Source organism: Ostrinia furnacalis, unplaced genomic scaffold, assembly GCF_004193835.3.
Source record: "Ostrinia furnacalis isolate ACB-3 unplaced genomic scaffold, ASM419383v2 OfSCF2054, whole genome shotgun sequence".
Lineage (NCBI taxonomy): Eukaryota > Metazoa > Arthropoda > Insecta > Lepidoptera > Crambidae > Ostrinia > Ostrinia furnacalis.
In genome coordinates, this window is record NW_021132293.1 from 208,237 (window position 1) to 215,343 (window position 7,107).

The following is a 7,107-nucleotide window of genomic DNA, read 5'->3' on the forward strand; positions in this document are numbered from 1 at the left end:
TAATGTTAATAGTCTGTTTAGATTTCTATTATAATGATATCTATTGAAGAGCTTATTGTTTCTGGCTCTACAGAATAAGAAAGATTCTGAAATGCTATTGTCAGAAAAATATCATAAGCACACCGTCTTAAGAAAATTTGTGGCATTTGCGTCAAACTAAAGCGCTTTCGGTAAGTATATGATTGGCACTTGGCATAATAAATGCAAATAGGAGTCGTTCTCAGGCGGATTCCCGCGGCTTGCATGCACAATGCTCAATCGAGCTTCAGCGTTTCCACGCATGCGCGCTGCGCATCTATTACCTAGGTATTTCGTCCTAGTTTTGCATAATAATTGAATAATACAAAAAGTTGATGACTGGTTTTCTTTGTGTTACCTCTCTCTAGCATTTTGGAAATCTGTGGCCCTGAAAGCCTGAAAGACTTTTCCACAATATGCTTGTCTCAATAATATTAAAAGCAGTAATAGTTAAGTACTTAATTCTACGATAGTTCATACAAAATGACCTGTTTCTGTCACCAAAACATAATTAAAATGAAGGTGGTCAGTAGCTACATGCATAAATAAACATACAATGTATTATTTTAATGGCTTGATGATGTATTACCAAGTGCTCTATAAACGTATCGACCACGTACGAGTACAATGAGCGCTATGGATGGAGTCCAGTTCAATTTACTTAATTGCTTGTGTGTCTACATGTACAATGTCTGTACATTTAATGCAATGCAAGAGTGCCTCTATAAACACTCCTGCAGCTCTTTGTATTACAAAATAATCAATTTTGAACATACCTTTCCGTTTTACAAGACCTTTAGGACAGAAAATAAAAGGATAAGTTCACATTAAAATTAAACACAAGTAGGTAAATGTTTACTCATATGGTTTTCACTAAATGGCGTAGCTACAGCACAGCTTAACTGAAATTCGGTCTAAGGTTTTATGGTACCAAGATGATTAGTAAAAATAATAGTAAAAATAGCGGCTATTAAGTTAAAAAGTCTTTGTGTTACAAAATACTAACGAACACTAAATGCGAATTACAGCGAAAATATGCTTTTTCCATTCGATATTCGAACGAAAACAATGATGTAAGTGCAAAAAGCGGCGTTCTCATGGAGGCACTCCGAGATTGGGCAAAAAGAATAATGTGTTGCGCGGGCACATAAAAACAATGAACTTTCACATGAGAAGCGGGCAGGTTGATTTAGCGTAGTTTATCGCGGAATCAAAGCGGCGGAGTCGGCTGCGGCGGCGTAATTCAATTTGGTAAACAATCCGTTTCCCGGTCTGCTCTACCCGGCCCGGTATGTGCACCTGTTCTTAATGTTGACGAGATAAATATTTGCGGCACGGGATTCCGTCAGTGCCCGAATATAGGGTGTGTGCTGATATACCTAGGAACTTTGGTTCCTAGAAGTAAATTGATTGCTTGTCCCATGTACTGCATACAAATGAAGACATGGTTTTCATGTTTTTTCCTAATGAACCAAGTTTTCTAGTACAAATAGGGATACAGTAAAATTACAATGGATTGATGATCCGGTTTTCACGAAATGTATCTTTCAATTATTGAAATGTTATGTAATACATATAGGGCGCTTTACCATACTAGAGGCNTGTAGAGGCTAATAATAAAATAATATCTACAGATTGTACCATCGACTCTAGCCGGTATCTAGTGTTTATTCTGGGCCGGTATTAAAATGTTTTTCAGTAGCAAATTGTTCAATATCGTATATCATATTTTTATCAAGGGTTATTTCATATTTTAATCCCAAACGAAAAATGTAGAGATTTCCAAAAAACAACACGGAGCGTATGTCACGATTACAGACCCTTATCAAAACGCGGGCGCGTGCCTGTAACTTTTTAGCCACGAGAAAAAACAATAAGGCAATCTCTCACAAGTATCGGTTTCACCCGTCGGCAGATCAATGCGAGCCCGTGATAATTGAATCGCGAGGGTCAGCCGGCCCCCGGCTAGAGATACATTGGATTCGTATTCGCCTGGCTGGCCGAGTCAGAGGTAGCTTAAAGTCAGTTGACATTAGGGGCGATTATTGAAGTAATTGCGTAATTTTTGTGATTCTTCTAATTAACTCATATTTATTTATTTGATCACCAACAAGGTTAGATTGTTGTGTTCACAAAAATAACTTACAAAATGACACTTGTTAAATGCAAACTTAATTAAAGGTGAAAACAACATGCATTCAGACTAAAGCAACAGCAATTAGGGGTTAAAGAACTAAAAATAATTATTATGGTGTAAAGAAGTCCCTCTATATTCCCCAACTATTTTCACGGCTTTGTGTTAAACATTTTTAATAGATGAATGGATTTGCGATACCTATCTAATAAACGAAATTTTACAAAAACGTGCTTCATCCTATTTCAGATTTTCTTTCGGAGTTTGGAGATTTTGTATTTAAGTTTATTTGATGGAAAATAATTGAGGGCCCACGACGCTTCCATTGTAGGCATCTCATACCCGTAGCATAATTTAGAAACTTATGCCACGAAAAAACATAAAAACAAAATGTTCTCTCTCAGCGGGTCGGCGCAGTTTGTTTGCCGGGAGGGGGTTATTACCGAACTCCATTACACTTTTTGTGCCAAGTGTTTTGGTGGTATAACAAGGGTGAAAACGACCCTACAAAACGAATGACACGCTCTCAACAGCCTCAGTTTTTTATCGTTTGTGAGAAAAGAAAATATTTATCCTTCCGAATGATATCAAACTTTCACTAAGCTAATCTAGTCCCTGCCACTATTTATAAGGGAAAAGGACTATGTGTAATAGAAAAAATTTAGACAAACCTGTAGTTATTACAGATTGCTTATTAGTACCTACATTTTCTTTCATTCTATACCTTCGATCCATATCTGTATCTTCTATCTTCAATATTTTTCAAGTTTTTAAAATAATGCAATTACTTTAACTAAAGTGATTGATAAACGCTCTTCACTAGAGTATTAGCGGTACCAAACGGATCGCAAATTGAAGTACTCTTTTAAGATAATCCGTTGATGGCGCAATGTAAATAAAGGTACCGCAGCTCGGGAGAATTTGCTCAGTGAGAGTGAGCTAATGAAGTGAAAACCGAATTGGGGTTGAACGACCTGACAACGATCCCACCTTGCGATTAACCGGCGAGAATAACTTAACGAGCCTTTATGTGAACCAGCTCCGCGAGACGGTGCGAAGCGAACACCTCTTTTACTTTTATTACGTTAACAACACCAACTTAAAAGGTTAGTAAGCGAGGAAGTCTGATTCTTGGTGGCCAGGTTTCACTCGGACCATTTAGACTATCATTTGTTATCCTTTTGTCTCTCTGAAAAATGCTGCACTATGCCAAAAAGAAAACAAAAATCAAAACAAATGACTACTCTTGAACAACTTTTTATGCTCTACGTATTTGGACACGTGTATCGGGCCGGTTTTTATAATGAATCAAATCAGCACTCAAACTTATTTCGCGAGCTATTTGACTAAGTGATCGGATATTTACATGCTTTAATACATTTGAATGCAGCACGGAGAGAATGTCATCAATCTTGAAGGGGTCGTAGCGATAATGTGCGTGGCATATGGCGTCGTCTGCGCCTATAGCGGCATTATGCCCTGCCATCAGTGCCGATAGTGAGTACACATACCCTACGCATCGTTCCGGCTGGGTGCCTACGAATGGCCCCGCTACCCGAGTGACCCGCACCTCATGGCCACCACTCCTAAAATCGAGATATCACGGCACAAGTGGACACTAGAGCAGCTATTGTTAACTATTGTAACAATGGTCTGATACATGCAGCACTTGTGTTGCTCTTTGCATTTGTAAGCGATCAGTTTGCAAATTACCCGCATCATCTTTTGACTACTTTATAAAAGGTACCGACTCTGCTTGATTAAGCAGAGATGACTATAATTTCAAGAAAATATAAGTCTTTTCATAAGTCTTATAATATTAATTTTCTTGCACAGAGAAAAGCAGTAGGTAAGTGTATGTAAATGTAGAGCGTATTCAAATAAATATTTTACAAAATAGAGACACATTTGCGCTCTGAAAGTATGACAATACATTTGGCTTTAATATTTTAAAATGTGCGCCCATGTTAATGTTTATTGCGATATAAATATCAATGAGTGCGTGCGTACTTAGCGACATCATAGGTACAAAGGGTGGCGAGTAAGCGGCGGGAGGCCACATGTCACTCGCGTCGCGCTAATCTCCTGGATTTGCCATCCAGCCAGTGTCCCTCGTCGCCCGTCTCTTTCCCCCATTGTGCTCAACAATACATCCATCTCACCCGGCTCATTGAATATTATTGCTCTATGGGGATTTTGAAAATATGGAGCCGTTTAGCGAGAGCCGTACATTGTATCCATCGTGCGGAATTATTCAAACGCGGCCCGTTGCATTTATCACTTAATGGTATTAGCTATTAGACCGTTTAATCGCACGATTTGAGACTTTATGGCGGCTTAATGTAAATATTGCGAGATTTTAGTATAGCATCCTAGGCACTTTAGTTTTGAATGTTGAAAAAATTGTGTCAACAAAATGTCTTTTGAAAAAATGCATTTCTAGAAAACATACTATTGGGAAATATGCGAAAATTGGACTCGTATCATAGAAAGCAATACTAGAATTACATAACACAGAAAATTAAATTACTTAGGTACGCGAGCGAGACGGTAAGTCGCTTTAGCGTTAGTTTTAATGTTGCAATGCGCGAGGCAGGCCTCTACAAAAGTATAAATGTAAACTTACCATTTTTTTTACTTTAAATTAAAAAGGAATGCGTGGTATAGTCAATGTAGTGTCACCAACATCTACCAAGGTCTGTACATTTAAATAAATAAATAAAATCAATTTGCATGTGACCTTGTGTATTGCTTTTTGCGATAAACATAAAAGAAAAAAATGCTCGTTTCTCTTTGATTGATTTTAATCGTATAATTCCCGACACGGTAGACAAGTCTATTGAGGCGAACCAGTCAAAGTCAATGTCTGGATAATGATTGCACGGACTGTCAGCGCGCCATGCGGCATACAATACACATGGTGGCTTTAGCTATACCAACTTATATTGTGCAGTTGATGGATTTTTATTTACAAAGCACAATGGTTGATAATCGTACGAAAAATTACGTAGTAAATGCATAGGAAATGTTGTAAAGCAAGCGCATTGTGGGGACTCCGGCTTGTCATTGCTTCCCTCGCAACCCTAAAATCGCTCCATTCTGCGCCGGACGAGCGAACAGGTTAACTTTTGTTGTTCTATAAAAGCAGTGCATTACAGCCGATTGTTGGCACAAATGTTGGAATTACAAAGCACTTTGTACGCTGACGATTACTTCGTTGTTTAATTCATTAGCGATTCCTTGTTTATTTAGAGTGGGGTCTGTTTGTTTCGATAAAAGTAAACAAAATTGGCAGTTGATAGAGTTGTAATCTTTTAGAGAAATGAAGGCTGAAAATATTTCAGCCGAAAGTTGAAGCTAATCCTAAAACATTTTTCGAGTTCTTCCTTTTTGGTACGTTCTGACTCTATGTAGGTACCATATACACATAACTAATGCAATCAAGTAGATAGTAGAAATATTTGTTTAATAATTAGTTTCTATCTTTGGACGTCGCTTTTTAAGCAGACGTTTATTGGTTTCTTTATCAAATTAATATAACCTAATTAGAATGAAGGATTAGGATAAGTCTCTACAGTCAACACTGATTTAAAGAATACATACAACCATGAATTAGACTGAAAAATGCTACGTCCAAAAGTTACACAACAAGTACGAACATACTAACCGCAAATCTGAAATTAAAAAGGTAGCTGCAGGTAAGTCCTCTCCCCTGCCTCTTAATAAAGTCGTCTGGCTATTGACTTTCCATATCAACAAAGGAAATGTAAAAATGTTTCTTCAGCGAACGGTAAGTCAATAAGAGTTTGAGGCATTGCCCTCGAGGTGGTTTCGGGCGGAGGGAGCAGGAGGGATGTGCCTGGGGACGTGGGTACTCTTCTTGATTACAGAACCCCCTCCCACTCACCCCTCGAACCCCCCACTGCAGTACACATAAGCCTACAATGACGGCATAACTTTTGTTAATACCGTTGTCAAAAGTTCGTTCAAATTCCGATTGTTTTACGAATTTTGGCACCTGTTTGGAGTAATGGATGCTGCAGTAACGGGCAAAATATTAGGTTTATATGTTATTATTGTATGTACATTACAATAATAATAATATGGTTTTATGTTAACTCTTAATTATTTTATAGGTAGTGATTCTGAAAATGACGACCAATAAAAGTAACAAGAGCAATCGCTTCTTCATTAAGGACCTTCAGAAAAAAATCATTATCGTCACAATTAGTGCTGAGCTAATATACGTATTACCCATAATATGTTGACATTTCTAGTCAGAGCATTGTTTGAAAAATCCCTTACAGTTTTATCATTATGTATAATAATAAAATAACATTACAATGTGACCGTGGTAATATCACAAGTCATTAATGACGCACGATCATTATGCAACAATCACTAATAAGAACAAAACATCGATGGGTTTTATAAAACACAACTAATTGAATTGCTGGATATAAGTAAACGGGTTAATTGCATGCCTGAAACTTAATAATATATTTTGTGCTTTTCAGAGGGTAAATAAAAACCATTTTGTATTCGAAATTTAAAAATCGGAAATTGAAAACATTTTGAAAACTAGGATCTCCTGAAGTTCAGGCTGATTACAACTACGCAAACTCTACGTAGAAAATTATTCAGCACTTATCCTTAATTTTTATATGAAAATTTTCAAATCATTTTATCTTAAAAATAAGTAAACAGGGGTAAATTGGACCACCTTAATATTTTCGCTCTATCTTCAAGTTTTCCGTCGTTGCCCGAAGCAGAGCCGCGTCCGCCGTGATTCTCATCAAACATGCAGGGCAGGCCCCGCCCCTATGGGCTCGTAAAAATACATATTCTAGCAGACGGCCCTGCTTTTAATACTGGCGCGTAATGAGCAGCAGAGGTCGGGCGACGCCTTAATTCTCTTCTTAACTTCCCATTCAGGTGAATGGCTTCCCTTATTA